This window comes from Stomoxys calcitrans, chromosome 1, assembly GCF_963082655.1.
Source record: "Stomoxys calcitrans chromosome 1, idStoCalc2.1, whole genome shotgun sequence".
Classification (NCBI taxonomy): domain Eukaryota; kingdom Metazoa; phylum Arthropoda; class Insecta; order Diptera; family Muscidae; genus Stomoxys; species Stomoxys calcitrans.
Window position 1 is genome coordinate 23,218,766 of NC_081552.1, and position 20,044 is coordinate 23,238,809.

The following is a 20,044-nucleotide window of genomic DNA, read 5'->3' on the forward strand; positions in this document are numbered from 1 at the left end:
CAATTGAGTTTGAACAAAATGACATCTACCTGATATTCAACCTCATAATGAAAAAGGTGAATTAATGTTTAATTTAAAATTTTGCAAGAAAGTACAGCAAAATACAAAGTAAATACAAAATTAAAAAAAATCTGTATATAGAATTTTTATAAGGTTTAACTAAAATTTAAAAATGTATTAAAATTTTTGCCTAAGAAACCAACATTTTAAAGAAATTCGCAATAAACACAAAACTCTTATGAATTGTTCTCTACAGCAACATTTTAATAAAACTATTTCTAAAGCCAAAGTTTTAAGGAAATTTTTTCTAGGGACAAAATTTCAATGACATTTTCTCTTAACACACTGAGTACCATGTCTTACGTTTCGTGGTTCTGAGTGAAATTTGTTGCGATTTTCAAATAAAGCATGCATTGGTCTACGATGATTTGTTGAGGTTTTATTAAGTGAAAAATGGCTTCCCGGTTAAAGCAAAATTTTAAAGAAATTTTCTTTTCAACACAAAATTTTAAAAAAAATGTTCTAAGCACTTATTTCGAAAAAATTTTCTTTTAAGATAATATTTCGAAAATCTTTTATCTGGAGATGAAATTTTTAAAACAATTCTTTATACAAAAATTTGATGAAAATTTTGTAAAAAAATTTTATTAATATTTTCTCAATAGACAACATTTCAATAAACTTTTCTCTTAAGGCAAAATTTAATTTTGTCTAAAGACAAAATTTCGAAAAAGATATTTCCCAAAAAGATTTTAAGACCAAAGAAAAAAAAAACACACAAAGGCCTAAAAGTTTTTCTCTAGACAAAAAGTGAATTAAATTTCTATAAAGAAAAAATTCGTTAAACTTTCTATTTTAAGATTTCGTAGCAATTGTTTCTTAAGGTAAAACTATTTAGAAAATTTCTCTAAAGATAAAATCTCACCCTAATTTTCTCTATGGCTAAATTTGGAAAAAATTTTCTCTAAGGACAAAATTTCATAAAAATTTTCTCTTAGAGCAAAGTTTCAAACTAATTTTCTCTAAAGACAAAATTTCATAGAAATTTTAAATTTATGAAAAAAAAAATTAAGAAATAGAATAAAAAAAAATCAGTATAGTGTGTTAAGTTCGACCCGGCCGAATCTTAAATAAAGATTTATATGTGCAAAATTTCAAGCGGCTAGCTTTATACCTTCGAAAGTGAGTGTGCTTTCGAAAGGCAGAGGGACTAACAGACGGACGGACAGACAGACGGATCAGATCAATATTGTGATGTGTTACAATTGGAATGGTTGAATGAATAAACCACACCCCCCATCATATGATGGAGGGTATAAAAACATTTTAATAAGAAGCAAAATTTCAATGAAATTTTCCCAAAAGGAAAAATTTTTAACAAAAATTTTTATATTTTAATTTTCCAAGTTCCTTCAGCCTAAACGGAATTTTGCAGGCACTTTTTCGAATATAGACCTCAATAGGCGCTTATGATCCAGTAATTCGGACGCATGCCCCTCGCTGCACGATTGAGTCATATATTGGTATCGGAAGTAAGGGAACTCTAAGACTGTCTTCACCAGTCCCCAAGCATCTTATTTGATCAAAAATGGGATGAAGACGTACCGAGTTTCCTTAGCCTTAAAGCACCCTCGGGTGTCACATTTCCAAATATCGGCCTCAATAGGCTTTATTATCAGCATTGCTCCTAGGCTGAAGAAACTTTCACTGATTGTCCAGTCATCCAATTCAGGTCCCTACAGAACTGTAGTATAGCAAGAGCACTGAGTCTAGAGGGAATACAGTTACGGAAAGAGGTGTTCACCCATTTTGCCGGGCAGTGAAGCAAAAGGTGCTCGATAGTCTCCAAAACCTATTCGTCATCGCAAACTCGGCAGAAGTTTGCGTCTGCGTGCAGCGCAGGGACCTGACATTGTAATAACCAGCGAGGATTCCTATCGGTATTCTTTAGTCATGCATCCCATGATGAATGACTTGCGCCTAATTTGTGCGGGCATCGTAGAAGGCGTCCAACGTACCAAGTAGTTTCCTGAGGGCTCACTGACTCCATTGCACGATCTGCGTTAATCACAGATCCATTCCTCACCACTTGTTCTTGTTAGCCCGGTCAGCAGCAACGCCTTAAAGCATTTCACATGGTTCGAGAAGTTCTTTGCAACTACTTACCAAAGATCCTCCAGCGCCGCTTGATTCTCCACCAATAACGAAAGAGTCAGTTCAAGTCACCAGTGCCGCATCGTCCCCATTGCCTTCAAGACCAAAGGCCCATATGATGCTCTGATTCCAAGGGATGCAATGAAGAATCCTGCCCCGATACCCCTATCCAAATTAGGCCCCCATCCTTGTTTACAGAAAGGGCGGAGTACCCCAAGCTCATAGATGCACTTTCGGAAAAATGCATTTAACTCGTCGACAAGGAACAAGGACTCAGCTTATAGCATACCGCCACGATGCATCTCCATCCCCCAGCAGAAGAGAAGAATACCGAGGGCCAGATACCTGATTCCCTTAGTCTAAGGAAGTTTTTCGTTGTCACACACCTAACTCACAGAAGCAAAGGCCTAAGATCGAGAATTGCGTTCACAGCCTCTCTGAAGGCACTTCTTTTTGCTCGATTATCCTGCGAATGGCACAATAGTCCAAAGCCCGATGCCACCTCAGACATCCATAGGTGAGAATCGGCCCATTACTGTTCTCGTCCAACTCTTCCTCTCAAGTTGCAATATACAGTCAACTTTTGATCCTTTCCTCCTCATACCCAGGTACTTGACCTGCCAAGATAGCGGCAGCTCTACCCTATACAAGACCGATCCACTGCAAACACGCGGCTTTCTCCTTCTGCTTCTGGATGCTTTTGTAACTACATTTGCATTAGGAGGTGGCGATCTTCTTTAGGTTTATGTAGGTGAGCAAGCTTATTCCGGACCAAAGAACGAACCGCCCTCGCTAACAGGACGGCCAATTGGCCAACAGGAGATGCCAATAACTCGCCTTGTCATATCGAGCATCATAGGCACACAGTACTTGTGCAAGAGCTGGTGCCAAATGGCCGCTTAATGGCACTCGCCGTTCGATACTGCTGATTGTCCGCAATTGCGGTTGCAGCTACTCCGTATGGGGCATCCCCCTTTCCGCAACCAGTGGACGCGCCCGGTAGCTCGAAGCTAAGCTTCTTGTGGTAGCGATGAACACCACACAGATCGGACCTCCTTCTGGTCCGGGTCTCCTTCTGGTGAGAAGTACCAGAGCAAGCACCTAAGCACTTTGGCCCTCGCCTATCCAGACAGCTCTCTTATGCCCTGAACGAGGTTCGTTGTAGTAGAAGGAAATCGGCCATCCACCAAGATGACGAAGTCATCAATAAACCCCTCCATGGGAGTTCCTCTGACCACAATCTTCCCAATCGAGACATCCGCTAGTGATGCGTTGATAATCTGCATCATATCCATTTAAAGAGGTCCCCATCTCCTGCATACAGAAATCCATGCATGAACTCTAATTTCACATTATTAATCCAAACCAAATTTTCCTTCGTTGTTGGCAACCATATCATGAAGGGCACCGTCAAACGTCCAACCCTTACTGTAAATATGCTGATTGCCGCATATTAGTTAAGGGTTTAGATTGGCCCTAATACATGTGTCAATTCTCTAGGGCCTTCAAAATGAAGGCTCTGAGTCCCAGGGTAGAGAGTGTTGTGGTTTCCTCGCCTTCGGGGTGAAAAACACCCTTCCCTGCCGCCACCCAGTTGGTACGTAGTCCAGCAAAACGCAGCTCCTAAAAATCATCCAAAGGAACCGTATGGCATGCGATCCTGCTCATTGCAAGATAGCAGACAGTATGCCATCCGGTCGCTTGATTTGTAGCCTTTGAACGACCGCGAACACGGACAGTGCCTTAGCACTGTCCTTAGACGGACCTCGATACCATGCGGGTATATTGACCCACGGCTATGTCCGAGCTCCCAGGGAACTGTGTAGCAGCCAGTAGCTCGGTGAATTCACTTAAATCTTTGTTTCATAGTGTGATGACCCCTCGATGCTGCACATTTGATGTCCGACAGCACCCTACCGCAATTCATATCCGATTTGACTGAAATTTTGCAAGAGGTGTTTCTGTTTTATTCGGAGATTCCAATAACTGTACCAAGAATGGTCTAAATTGGTTCATAAACCGATACAGCTGCCATTTATTCCGATCTCAGATCTTGATTTCTTGAGCCTCTATTAGGCGCAATTCATAAATTTTGCACAAATCGATTCATAACCTCATATAGCAGCCATACAAATCGATCTTGAGATTTGACTTTTGGAACCTCTCGAAGGCGCTATTACCAACTGATTTGGCTGACATTTTGCACGTAAAGATTTTCTATAGGTTCCAACATCCATGCCAAGTATAGTCCGACAAGGTTTATAACCTGATATAGCTGGCATATAAACTGATCGCCCGATCCTCTAAGCCTCTATGAGGCGGAATTATGTGGCTGAAAATTTGAACGTGCTATATGTAATGACTTTTACTTTTAAGTACGGCCCATATGTATCTGTAGATCTATCGCCTAAATATTTTACCCTATTCACCTTCAAGTGAGCCATTGGCAAAAGATGTGGGCCAAAATAGCTTGTCATGCACTGGATACATACTACATTTGTCAGACCTATAATGCTATATGGTGTTGTGGTCTGGTGGACGTCGCTTCAAAAGTCCACCTACTGTTCAATATTCAGCCAAACCCGAAGGATGGCTGACCATCTGAGGCACTGATGCCTCTGGACATTGTAGCTAGACACTTTGCTGCGAGGCTAAGGGAGCTTTCCCTTTGACCGTGCGGCGCCTACGGACACTGTACTATCCTGAGCCGCTTTTTGATAAAAACTAAATGAAAATTTGCCCATGAACATTCCATTAAGGAAGAGAGGCAAACGTCTCACACATCAATCAATGCTGTGCGATTCAATGATAAGGGGCCTCCTTTTTATGGCCGAGTCCGAACGGCATGCCGCAGTGCGGCACCTCTTTTGGGAGGTGTACCCCACACGGCATAGTGCCTCACAAATGTCGCCAGCATTAGGAGGGGATAACCACAGCTGACAATTTTGTGCTACGGTGTCTTTTGATAAAAAGTATTGCACCACTATTCCTCATTGGAACTACAATATCCCTGGTAATAAAAGTTACATAGACTTCTATACGGTTGGTGCCAAACTAGACAACCAGTTGGGCTTTGGGGTGTACTCTGAATTACCCAGAATTTGGACTGGTCGTATCGAGAAATTTACCCGACCACTGCTGTGTGTATCAAACGGAGATCTTTGCAATTAAAGAAGTAGTGGAATGGCTAAGACGCAATGGCATAAAAATCTTCTCAGACAGCCAGACAGCCATTAAATCTCTGGAGATTGAACCGCTCTTGACTGTATCAGATCTCTCAACGAGATGGCTGAACAGTTCAAAGTTCAACTGTTCTGGGTGGCGGGCCACAGAGATATCCCAAGTAATTGTACATCCGAAGAGCTTGCGAGACTAGGAACTACCATACACATTCCAGGGGGACTGGAATCTGTAGCTATGCCTCTAGCGACATGTGAGCTAAGTTTAAGTCAGCGATGTCCAATATGAAGATTTGACTGTATGTGTGAAATACTCTCTTTTAGTATTTTGAAGTCTCTCAATGCGTAAAAATCATTTTTTTGACTGAATGATTAGTGTTTTCGAAAGTTAACATAAACTAAAAAGACGCCGAAATTTGGGACAGTGAGTTATGTAAGGGCATTCGAAATCCATCTTCAAATTGGCCCAGATCGTTTCAGATTTTAATATAGCTGCCATATTGTCCGATTTCACTCAAAATTGGAATAGTGAGATTTGTTAAGTCTTTAAAAATAGAGATATTGAGTTGAAATTTTGCACATATTCTTTTTTTTTTGTCCATAAACAGGTAAAGTTCGAAGATGGGGTATATCGGACTATATCTTGATATAGCCCCCATATAGACCGATCCACCGATTTAGAGTCTTAGGCCCATAAAAGCCACATTTATTATCCGATTTTGCTGAAATTTTGGGAAAGTGAGTTGTGTTAGGCACTTCGACATCCTTCGTCGATTTGGCCCAGATCGGTCCAGATTTAGATATAGCTGCCATATAGACCGATCCGCCGATTTAGGGTCTTAGGCCCATAAAAGCCACTTTTATTATCCGATTTTGCCAAAATTTGGGACAATAAATTGTGTTACGCCCTTTGACATCCTTCTTCAATTTGGCCCTGATCGGTCCATATTTGGATATAGCTGCCATATAGACCGATCCTCCGATTTAGGGTCTTAGGCCCATAAAAGGCGGATTTGTTTCCCGATTTTGCTGAAATTTGGGACAGTGAGTCGTGTTAGGCCCTTCGACATCCTTCGTTAATTTGGCCCTGATCGGTTCAGATTTGGATATAGTTGCCATATAGACCGATTTCTCGATTTAAGGATTTGGGCCCATAAAAGGCGTATTTTTTGACCGATGTCGCCGAAATTTGTGACAGTGATTTAAGTTAAGCCCCTTGACATACTTGTGCAGTATCGCACAGATCGGTCTAGATTTGGATATAGCTGCCATATAGACCGATCCACCGATTTTGGGTCTTAGGCCCATAAAATCCACATTTATTATCCGATTTTGCCAAAATTTGGGACAATGAGTTGTGTTAGGCCCTTTGATATCCTCCATCAATTTGGCCCTGATTGGTCCATATTTGGATATAGCTGCCATATAGACGGATCTCTCGATTTAAGGTTTTGGGCCCATAAAAGGCGCATTTATTATACGATTTTGCCGAAATTTGGGATAGTGAGTTGTGTTAGGCACTTCGACATCCTTCGACGATTTGGCCCAGATCGGTCCAGATTTAGATATAGCTGCCATATAGACCGATCCGTCGATTTAGGGTCTTAGGCCCATAAAAGCCACATTTATTATTAGATTTTGATGAAATTGGGACAGTGAGTTGTCTTAGGCCCTTCAACATCATTCTTCAATTTGGCCTTGATCGGTTCAGAATTGGATATAGTTGCTATATAGACCGATCTCTCGATTTAAGGTTTTGGGCCCATAAAAGGCGCATTTATAATCCAATTTCTCTGAAATTTGACGCAGTGATTTATGTTAGGCTTTTCGACATCCGTGTTGTTTATGGTTCAGATCGGTCAATATTTTTGAATATGGCTATCAAAAAGACCAGTATTTTGTTCTGCAAAATTGAACAATGACTTGTACTTATTAGACCACTCAATATCCGTGTCGAATTTGGTCCAAATCGGACCAAATTTCGATATAGCTGCTTTGAGGACATAAATTATGCGTTTTCCACTAGATTATGACGAAAGGTGGTTTACATATATACCCGATGTGGTGGGTATCCAAAGTTCGACTTAACGCCTTTTTACTTGTTTTTTAAATAGAAACAGAAAAACTATGCGTATGCCCCTGCGCATGTTCTTTCATTGCTATCTCAATAACGACTGAAACAAAGAGCATAAGAATGCGTGTGAATAGCCATCAACTGCACATCGCTGGTCTATTGCCTCCCGATCGCTGTCTTGAGCTTTCTAATTTCCCAAGTTCTTACTCTTATTGTCAGTGTGTAGGCTTTTCATTTTACTATTCGTCAAAATAGGCTGTCATTAATTCGCAACATAATTCTCGATTTTCTTTAGTTCTATAGCTCGGATTTGACTATTTAAAGGGCTTGGGGTCTTGCAAGTCTACAGTCCACACTTAGCAGTGTCCTCCATAATCTTCCTAAATCCCATGCTACAGAGAAGATCGAAATCATCCAAGAATGGGTGTTATTTCTCATTTTTGGAAAAACATTTTTTTTTATTTTCTGAATAAAAATTATTTTATTCAATCCAATTTCCTATTGAAACTGCAACCCACAAGAAAGATTATAACAGCAACCCTACTGCCAAACATAGTTGTTGTTGGTTCTATGCATTACGGCATGTTTGGTTTTTTCATTAACTGTTACCGCTAGAATTTTGTAGCTGTCTATATGTTAATCTCTCGTTATACTCGTCGCTTTGGATGTTTAAGCTTCCTCTCATACTCTCTATACTACTCTCTGTGTTTCTCTCTCTCTCTCTCTCTCTCTCTCTCTCTCTCTCTCTATTTCCAATGTTGTCAACTGTTTTCTGTTGTTGGTGTTGCTAATTATTAAGACTTGTAGTGTCATTTATCAGTTACATGGCACGGTGGTATTGTGTTACGCTGATGCGTAACGTTTAATACAAGAAAATTTTGTTTTTGTCTTGTTGCTTGTGAGGCTGGTGGGTGGATAGAAATAACGTGGCGTGGGAGCACCAGAGAGAAATAGCAAGATGAAGTTAAACTAGTCGTTGTAGAAATCATGTTTGGGAGAAGTGTTTGTTTTTTTTTTGGATATGGGCAAATTGTGATTAATTGCTGTAGGTTAACATCATTATCATCAGTATGGTCGTCGTTATCGTATGTCCTCGACATCGAAATATCGTGGAAATTGTCATGTGAAGAATGGAGCAAATCCCATTGGCGAATAACGAAAATCTTAATTTTTTTTTTCTGAACCAAAATACCATCATAATGTATTGCTGTATATAAATTGACATTTATTTCAATTTATATCAAAGGCTTTTAATTTTAATTATGGAGCTTTAAAGGGGAAGCATTCCTGTTTAGTAAGGGTGTGAAAAATGGTTGAACTATTTTCACATACTGGTTATTAACAAATACTGGCACGCAGGAACAACGAAAGGAAGGCAAACCTTTTTAACTTTTGTAAATTAGTTTTTTTTAAAGACTATTTACACCTTGTGTTTTGCATTGCATATTTCATTTCGTTGTTTGTGTAATGTAAAGTGGAATTGGATTAAATTTATCGCTGAATATCTCAAGAACTATAGTAGATAGAAGAAACTCCATCAACGATTCCAAAAATATTGGTAGAGAATCATAAAAAAACATCGAAATTGGTCTATTCTCATGTTAAGCAGTTTGAGGCTTGCATTTGGGCTTCAATTTAGACAGGGCTGGCTAAAAATGAAAAGACATCAGAGATTGTAAGGCCTCAGCAAGTTACATGCAATTTACAGCTCGAACAGAAATCTATTAGGCCTATTACAATCTAAATATAGTTGAAGGTCTATCTGCAAAGCTTGATATCTCTATCGCGCTTTTATACCCGCCATCATAGGATGGGTCCGACCAATAGCGGTCGAACAAATCGATCTTATCGATGTAGGTCGTTTGTAACTCCTCGCAATGACCCCATAAAGTATATATAAATTCTTGATTGTCTTGACATTTTAAGTCGATCTAGCCATGTTCGTCTGTCTGTCGGTCCGTCTGTCTGTCTTTATGTGGAAAGCACATAACTTTCGAAGCAATAAGGCTAGGCGCTTGAAATTTTGCACAAATACTTCTTATTAGTGTAGGACAGTTAGGATTGCAAATGGGCCATATAGGTCTATATTTAGATATAACACCCATAATAACCGACTTCCAGATTTTACGTCTAGATCGTCTAGAGGGCGCAATTTTTATCCAATTTGTCGAAAATTTTGCATAATGACTTCTCCAATGACCTTCAACTTAAGTGCCAAGTATGGCCCATGACCTGATATATTGTAGCTTCCATATAAACCGATCTCCCCATTTTACTTCTTGAGCCTCTAGAGGGCGCAGTTCTTATTCGATTTTGCAGAAATTTTGAACACTGCCCTTGCTACTATGCCCTCCAAGCCATGTATGGCCCAAATCGGTTTATAACCTGACATAGCTCCATAGCATAGCAATTCTTATCGATTATCCTTTGTTTGCCTATAAAGGGATACCGGGCAAAGAACTTAGTGTAAGTCAGTTAGGATTGTAAATTGGCCATATCGGTCCATATTTAGATATAACTCCTATATAAACTGGTCTCCAGATTTTACATCTGGAGCCTCTAGAGGGCGCAATTTTTATCCGATTTTTGGGAAATGACTTTTCCAATGACCTTCAACTTAAGTGCCAAATATGGCCCAAAACCTTATATAGCTCCCATATAAACCGATTTTCCCATTTTACTTCTTGGGCCTTTAGAGGGCCTAATTCGTATTCGATTTTGCTGAAATTTGGCACAATCTCTATATCTACGACTCTTAATGGATGTGCCTTATATGGTCTGAATCGGTCTAGGAAAAGATATAGCTCCCATATAAACCGATCTCCAAATTTTACATCTTGAGCCTCTAGAGGGCGCAATTTTTATCCGATTTTGCTGAAATTTTGCACACTACCTTTGCTACTATGCCCTCTAAATTTTGTATAGGATTTTTTTTTTGGTCCCGTGGAGACAAAATTTTTCCAGGTTCTAGAGAGATTCTAAGATACTTAAAATTATTGACATCTAAGGAATTTTAATCCAAAATTTACATTTAAGCCATAGAGCGGTTGTTGTGCAAGCTTCTTAAGAATTCCCTCTTAGCTGCCATATAACCTTGAAACTCCGGCATCCCCGCTAAATTAGTCAAACAAATTTCCTCTATGATAGCGAGGAATTCGTTGAAATAAATATCAGGGTACAAGGAGGCCACCGTAGCGCAGAGGTTAGCATGTCGACCGCTGAACGCCTGGGTTCAAATCCTGGCGAGACCATCAGAAAAAATTTTCATCGGTGGTTTTCCCCTCCTAATGGTGGCAACATTTGTGAGGTACTACGCCATGTAAAACTTCTCTCCAAAGAGGTGTCGCACTACGGCACGCCGTTTGGACTAGAAAGGAGGCCCCTTATCACTGCGCTTAAACTTAAATCGGACTGCACTCATTGGTATGTGAGAAGTTTGCTCTTGTTCCTTAGTGAAATGTTCATGGGTAAAAAATTTTTACGAGGTCTTGAAGCTTGCGCTTATTTCTCTTGGCCGCTCTCTCAGCTGCGGAAAAGAGCTTCTTCTTAGGATCGTAATGGTCGATAAAGTGAATTTGTTACTGGAGTGATTCCGTAGCAAGTAGGGAACTGCCAGCGGTAGCATGGCTTTTAAGGAAATTTTACAAATCGTTAGAATGAGCCACTAGTTGTCCTTAGTTAACAATTAAGCTGAGGGTCCATGGGAATGGGACGCTTTTTGATGCCATATTGGTTACCTAAATACTAATTCTGACGTGAAGAACAAAAACATTTTAAAAGGTGGTTATTCTTCACTAATGATGTCGCAATTTGTGAGTATTTTATTCCTGAAAATGTTCTCTTCATTTCAGTCTCGCTCTTAGGTACGTAGTTTTGAATCGCATCGAATATAAGGCTCTCTATGATTGAGTTGAAACTTTTTTTTATATATTACCAACACGTGAGTATTTAACCAACGTTATACATGCAGTGCATTGCGTTGGCGAATGAAAAATCAGGAGTCGGAGGTGAGAAAGAGGGAGTAGTGTTTATTACCAATTGTTGTAAATTTCTGGAGGTCATAAGTAGTGGGAATGTTAAACATAACATAACAAGTAGCTGGAATGGCATTTGCTGGAAGTCGAATCGTATTGTTCGATCACATATTGGTGTGCGTTCCTAGAAAATCTTATCTCCTTGGCGAACCTCCTTATTCAGGGTTAAGAAGACATAACTCTGCTGAGTAAACAGCATGATAGTATCGATAAAAGAGCACCGCGCCCACATTTCGGCGATGCTCAAGGGAAACAATAGAGTTGGAAACCCTACCATCGTCTATCAACAACATAGCTCTCCTCTGACTCCGGTCAAGTAGCTTCAAGAAGGATTTTGGAGTCCCCGCTCATACAAACTTCAAATATATGTTTTGACCAAAGGACATCACATTGCACTAGAACATTAGTTGCATTTGATTGCTAGTAAATCATTCTTTCAAATCTGCTCGGTTTAATCGACCCCACTCCGAAATGGCTAGCAAGTGCCGGCAGAGTGTATCATTCATAATTCGCCACCTGTCTTCAATGTCTTGTAGGCTTGGCCTATGGTCGAAAGACAGTGGTTGGATTCGAAGTCTGACCCAAAAGATCCTCAATAAAAATAAAGAAAAGGGAGGAAGAAAGGAGAGAGCCTTGTGGCACACCTGAGATTAAAATGTATTAAAATGGATGAGAATCCATCAATAATATAACTTGTGTACAGTGCCAAATCCTATCGAATGCCTTGGAGATATCTAAATCCACGACCTTACCCTCACCAAACGGAGGGACCCCATCGCTCCAACAGACATGCCATCAGACATTCGAGACATCGTTGCGGTGATCTCATTTTACCTTAACGTAACTCAAGGTGATAGAGTTCCTAAGCATAAGTGAGGGGATAACCACCGCTGAAAATTTTTTCTCATGCTGTCGTTGGGATTTGTACTCAGACTTTCAGCGTCAATGGCGGGCATGTTAACCTCTGCGCCCAGGGGTAAGGCATTCATTCGAATAATCGCATCGCTGTATGGATTGCAATAATCGCATGACTGTATGGATTCCGCTTACATTTCTGGCATAAAAATTCATCAAAAAACCACTTTTTTCAGTAAAAGATCTCTCTTTGAAACCTAAGCCATTCTTAAAATCCAAACAGTTAATGTCATTTCTATCCTGTTCTATGGAGTTATTTACTTCTTCAACATTAATAAGAACTTTTACTACTATGGTGGTCACATACTGGTTACAATTTTATTTTCATTGGTTTGCAATAATTTTTTTTTTATTTCTATTCCAGTCTACACTATATTAACTTTGGCATAGTGACAATTCATAGACATTATGACGACAACGAAATGAAATGAAACTTGTATTAGTGACTACGCACTGTCATACGCTCTTATGATTCTTTTTACGCGTTCGTGCTGTCACTTACTCACTCTGTCTCTCTTTTTCACGCTCTACTATACTGTCATTGTTATTCGCTCAATAGCAGTTTTGATTTGAAACGCAAATAAAAAAGTAACTAGTGCAACAACAACGACAGCCATCGCAGCAGCAGCAGCAACAAATCATTGAACCAAAGAACGCACACATAAAAAGAAAACAACTCATAAAACTCTCAATAACTGTTAAAAACTCATTCATCATACGCAGACTATGGTATTGTTGCTGCAAAAATATTTGAGAGAGTAACAATTCCCGCCGACAGGGTACTGCCAATCCATCTTAGGCCTTAACATATTAATGGGGACGAGGGGTTTGGTCTATAGGTCACAGTAGTGTTAATGCTTAAAATTAATTACAATTGTCCTATTTCTTTGTGGGAAACACAATTTTCTTGGATTAGGGGAAGACATAAATTAATGTGCTTATAATGGTATTTAAAGAACACGAAAGATGTAAGCCAACATGTTAAATGTTTATGTCTGCATGTATGATAACTGACAGTTATCAAGAATGCTAACATTTGGAGAGAGCCTACAGTTATTTGTTCTCATTGCATTATATGATGTTACCAACATGCTTAGCGTAATGTTAAGTTTTACTCAAGTACCATTTTTTATATATATATATATATATATATATATATATACTCGTAGTAACAGTCACGCAGATATTCTCTCAGTTTCTTCTTTACGTTTTTTGTATGTTCTGTCACATGTGATTGGGGTTGCCGTTGTTTTGTTATTTGTTATGTTTGCCATACCAAAATAAAATAAAATAAAATAAAATAAAATAAAATAAAATAAAATAAAATAAAGTAAAATAAAATAAAATAAAATAAAATAAAATAAAATAAAATAAAATAAAATAAAATAAAATAAAATAAAATAAAATAAAATAAAATAAAATAAAATAAAATAAAATAAAATAAAATAAAATAAAATAAAATAAAATAAAATAAAATAAAATAAAATAAAATAAAATAAAATAAGATGAAATAAAATAAAAAAATAAAATAAAATAAATTTTGACAAATTTTGAAATAATCGGTTACCAAATGCAATATTAGTCCAAATCGGACGAACATATACATGGAAGCTATTTCTAAACCTGAACCGATTTCGACCAAACTCCTTGAATATTGTGGTAGTTGGCTAGTTAATCACAGCGCAATTTTGGCATAATTGGTCAATAAATGCGCTTTCAGTAGCTCTAGCATTGAAAATCGAGCGATATGTTTATATATATAGGGGAGCTGTATCTAAATCTGAACCGATTTCTATGCAATTCATCAGTTATGTTGGGAGTCATAGCAAAATACTTCCTGCCTATTTCCAAGAGAATCGGTTATCAAATGACCACATTATTGTATTATTAGTCCAAATCGGACGAACATATATATGGGAGCTATATCCAAATCTGAATCGATTTCGATCAAATTTCTCAAATTTTGCGGTAGCTTTTGTGGAAAGCGTTGTATAAAATTTTGCGATGATTGGTCAATAAATGCGCTTGCAGTGGCTCTAGAAGTGAAAATCGGGTGATATATGAGAGATATCTAAATCGGAACTAATTTCTATGAATTTCACCAGTAATGTTGAGAGTCTAGAGAAAATTTTTTCTGCGAAATTTCGAGAGCATCGGTTAACAAATGACAATTTTATTGCAGCGGACGAATATATATTTGGGAGTTATATCCAAATCTGAACCGATTTTTTTCCAATTTCAATAGGCTTCGTCTCTTGGCTAAGAAAATGCCGATCGATACTTATCAATGAGACTAGATCTCCTCCTTCTGGATGTTATAAACAAAGCACTAAGTTATAGTACACTGTGCCACAGTAGTGGTGTAGGGTATAAAAATAAAATTAAATTAATGCATTTTACAACAAAATTACCCGCAACCATTTTAAAATCACCTCATTCTGTTTTCCATTGCTTGGTGTTACTCTGTTAGTTCCTTTGGTGGCTCCCACGCATGCTTGTTGAACAATAACGACTCACACACACATTCAAGTCTCTAACTCACACGACATTATGTGAGGGTGCCCACTGAGTTAAAGCCTCATCCCTGCAAACATTTTTGATCGCTAAACAATCTTCCGCGAAACTTTTAGAAGAAGGTAAGGATCACGGACGAGCTCGTCTAAGAATCGGAAATGATTTCCCCGTCGTGAGCAGTTGTGTCATCAAGACAAATCTTCTGGAGTGTTCCGCGAATCATCCATATGAGTTGCTAATGAGTAAGACGGAAGAGTCTTGGAAGATCTTAATTTTGGTGATTAATAAAATAATTTTCTAGAATAGTTGCGCAACATGCCTGGACGAGTAACAAATTAGTGTTTTGTATTATTTATTATATATTCCTCAAAGAAGGTTGCGCGTTATTCACTTAGAAGATCAAGAAACACCTATCAAGATTAATTGTTCATTAAACATAACAACTACGAAAAAACTCAAAAAAAAAATGATTGTATAACTCGTCATATTTTTTATAAAGGTTGAGTTTTTAGCTATTATCTTTTTGGCAACACTGATTTAAACAGTTTATGCACGATTCGTGTTTTGGTTCACTGTCAAACATCTTCAGTTTGGTCTATAATTTAACCATGAATCGTCTTACAAGCGAATAACGCTTGCAAATTATTGTTCATCGTTCATCGCTTGCAATAAAGTTCATCGGGCGCATCTTCCATTGAGCGACGATGCTCATTTTTGGCTCAATGGGTGCGCAAATAAGCAGATTTTGGAGTGAAGATCAGCCAGAAGCATTGCAAGAGCTACCAATGCATCCAGAAAAAGTCACAGTTTGGTGCGGTTTATGGGCTGGTGGAATCAATGGACCGTTCTTTTTCAAAGATGATGCGAATCGTAACATAACTGTGAATGGTGAGCGCTACCGTGAGATGATATCCAACTGTTTTTTCCCAAAATGCATGAGCTTGACTTGCATGACATGTGGTTTCAACAAGACGGTGCCACATGCGCGAACTCGGTGAACATTTTATTTTATGTACGGGACCGGTCACTCCTAGATCCAAGCCTAGTTCGTGCGATTAAACGCCTTTAAACTATTTTTGTAGGGCTATGTTAAAGCTCATGCCTATGCAGACAAGCCCGCTTCAATTGACGCATTGGAAGACAACATTGAAGCATTTATTCGTGACATACCGGCCGAAATATTGGAAAGAGTATGCCAAAATTGGACTAAGTGGATGAACCATTTGAGGCGCTGTCACGGTCAACATTTGCATGAAATAATCTTCAAGCATAAAAATATATGGACTCTACTAACGATTCAAATAAAGATTTCATGCATTTTTCAGAATTTTATGTTTTTTTCTCGAAAAACTTTCATATAGCTTTTAAAAAGTACCAAACGTCATATAAGCCAAGTGAGAATCTTTTTTGGTGTTTTGTTTGTTGTCTTCTCAAAACAAAACAACGAATAACATAATTCAATACAAGTCCTAAACGCACCAGACTCGAAAATAAAAGCAATTGCGAAAAGTTAACTCTGGTAATTAAAAAACAAATCTTCTGGAAGAATACAACGCAATGGGTTGCTAAAACTTCCGCACACGAAATGGATTGCCTAATGATAACCTACAAAAGTGTTTCACGAGTCATACGGAAGGACAATTATGAAAAAACTTCCAGAAAATGGTTTTATTCATCGCTGGCGCGAACGCTTTTCGAAAAATTATAAAAAAATGTTTGCAGGGATCTCACCTATGCAGGCGTTTGTATGAAAGCAACAGCGCCCCGCATAGACAGTTAATTGAGTCAATGTGTCTACGTGTGAGTGGAGCACCAAGAACTAAGTAAAGGAAAAAAACATCTAATGATGTATGCAACACACACATACACATGTTTCCCACTTGAAATGTTGACGTTTTTACATGAATTGTGGGTTGTATTCGTCAAAAAAAGCCCGGTATTTTGTCTACGGCTTAGGTGAGAGGGTATTGCGAGCACTCGGGAAGAGTTTTTGATTTATTTTCGTTTGTTTCAATAACATCAAGTAAATAACATATGTTTAGGGCAAAGATCTGAAGATCGCCTGTCGCGACAGCAGCATGCATATCGTAAAGGCGAATCCAGTGAAACAGCCCTTCATGACCTAGTCGGCTACATAGAGGGTTTTCTTGCTGTCAAAGAATGTACAATGGTAGCATTTCTTGAAATTGAAGGCGCTTTCAAACTTGAAAGAGTAAGAAAGTTTATAAATAACTTACTTACTAAAAGATGCATTACGGCAGACTTGGGATCTGCGGATCTATTTAAAAAGATGGATCAGCAGAGGAACTCTTTAAGGAGGTGTAGTGTCTCCTCTCAATTGGAATATAAACATTAACAATAGATAATTGTCTCTGGAAGAAAAAGGCTTAAAAGTGGTCGCGTATGCTGTGAGCATTCCAAAATTATGTGGCCTAATATAGATTTGAAGAAGGTCTTCTAGTTTAGGTTCTCATTTCTTTCAGAACTTGTCGCATTTAGGGGATTTGAACATTTGCAAGTTGTTGGTCTTTTTAAAGCGATCTGGATGGTTCAACGGTAGGAATTAGAAGTTATCTTTCTTCTGCTGTTCCTATGGTATCACAATGGACGAAAACGTCTAAGTGAGTCTGATGGAAGACTGCCACTTTAACCCACTCAAATCTAACCTGGTTAAGAAGTGCGTTCTCTTGAGGCTCAAGAAGTAAAATCGGTAGATAGGGAGCTATATCAGGTTATAAATCAATGTTGACCAAATTTTGAACAATTACTTCACAACAAAACTCGAAGTACAACATTTCAGTCAAATTGGTCAAGAATTGTGTTCTCTAGAGACTTAAATCGTAAAATCGCTAGATCGGTTTATATGTGAGCCATATCAGGTTATAGACCGATTGGGACTATATTAAGCGCGGATGTTGGAAGTCATACCAAAACACTACGTGCAAACTTTCAGCTAAATCGTATAATATGTGCCAAACATCGGTTTTAAATGGAAGCTATGCCAGAATATAGACCGATTTAGACCATAATTAGTATGGATAATGGGAATTGTAACAAAATGCAATGGACAAAATTTTAGCCTAATAGAATATTTATTTCGCCCCTTAGAGGCGGTAAATCCGTTTATATGAGAACTATATCAGGTTTTGAACTGGTTTGAAACATATATGACATAGATGTTGACGGTCGTAGAAGATGTCAATGTGCAAAATTTCAACCAAGTCAGAAAAGAATTTTACCTTCTAGAGGCTCTAGAAAAATCAGATCAGTTTAGATGGAAGCTATCGGATTATATGGAAGCTATGGATCAATTGGGCCCATTTTCAATCCCTGCCGACCAACATCAATAAGAAGCATTTGTTCAAAAGTTTAAGCGAAAGCTAGTGCACTCAACCAAATCTGTTATTCAAAATAGCAAAAATGTTTGCTAAATCAGCAGATTTTGTCTGCTGAAATTGGCAAAGCAGATGTTACTGGTGTTTCAGCAACCATAGAGCTGCTGTATTAGCAAACACTTCTTACTGCTATTGCAACTAACAAAATCTGCTGTTTTGAATGCACAAGTCTGTTGAAAAAAAATATGCTACTTTTTATGGTTGTCTGTTGGTTGATTTTATTGCTTAGACATTTTTTTAAGAATTTTTTTTGGAAATTTTGTTGGAAGAGATGATAAATTTGTGGAATATTACTGTAATGAAGCTATCTGATCCATTCTCGAATTTTTTGTTATTGCCCTACTAATGTGCACATGACTGACATGTCCTTTTGTATCGTAATTTAAAGAAAAAAGGTTATGGAAAGAATATATTCAGTAGTGATTATAAACAGCCGCTGAGGCTCACGTTTACATGTGTGCTCTATTTTCTTCTAACATCCCCTTCATTATTAAGCAGCAGTCATTTTCAGCAAACTACAGACCTTTCAGCAGTAAGCCTGCTACTCTGAAATAGCAGAACTACTGCTGCAATAGCAGCAAAATTAACTACTTATATTCAGCAGACATTGTTTGCTACAGTGTTTGTTGCAGTATTTGCTTCCCATTGACTTCCGTTATGCAACAGATGGACTAATGCACCGTATGTTATGTGCTTGGAGTTTTATACATTATACCATGCTTTTGAACCTCTGTCGTAGAATTCATTATCCCGAATACCACCATTCTATGCACATAACTCTTAATTTGGAGGACTTAAGACCTTCTTTCCAAGGATTTTAACAGAGAACAGCGTAATGACAGATACCTCCGTCCGACAGACCATACACTCGGCTCAATCCGGCGTGTCCGGCCATCCATGAATATCGAGTTCTAATCTTCCGTAAACACCTTTCCTTACACCATTTTTGAGGCATCCGTGAAGATCGAGGTCATATTGTACTTATACACATATTTAGTAGTCCAATATTCGCTGTTGAGTATGCATTGCCTGCAGTTCCTATCATGAATCGATCTCGTTGTCAGACAGTCTTACACTCTCCCAATTTTCCCTGAATGCCGATGGTATCCAACATCGGAATTGTGGTCATCCCGAAATTTTAATGCAGATCGGTTTAAGAATGTTGCCGAAATCTCAAATACGAGTCCTTCTGTCCACAGAATTTCGTCAAACCGCTGACCCATATCTCGATACTGGTCTTAAGATAGCCCTCTACACAGTGTTGATCATTCTTCGGTTAACTTTTCCCCTCATATTGAACATTCTTCTGCATGGTTAGAAGCTACACACCGAATATAGTACTAGTCCCAGGTTATTTGGCCTCCTTCCTCAACCCTATAACTCGTTCTCCTACTTTATGGCCTCTTCAGTTTGGCTCGCACAAGCAGCACGACACCTTTCGCATTGGTGATTAATAAGCCTTGCCTTGTTTATCAAGTTGTACTATAATTTCATTTCGATCGTGATGTGCCAGAGAATCCCCAAAAACAAACATCCTGAAACGATTCTCGTGCTATGCGCCCTCATACCCTAGCATTTCCCCAGTTCGCCTAGATAAATCCTTCGGTTAATGTGATATTGTGATTAGGCAACTTTTCTCCTGACTTAAAACCCACACAAACCAACAAAAACCCTGGCTAGGATTAATAATCTAGCGACTTGATACTCTTAAAATCAGTATCAGATTTAGGATCCTCTTATTCTCTAATCGAAGCGCCTAAGGTCGCATCCAATACAGAA

General features: G+C 38.5%; 1 protein-coding gene across 2 annotated transcripts in view; it reads left to right on the plus strand.

Annotated features, from left to right (window-relative positions):
* The window catches only part of LOC106090195 (uncharacterized), a 307,219-nt gene that overhangs the window by 1,994 nt on the left and 285,181 nt on the right, over positions 1-20,044 (plus strand). The window lies entirely within an intron of this gene.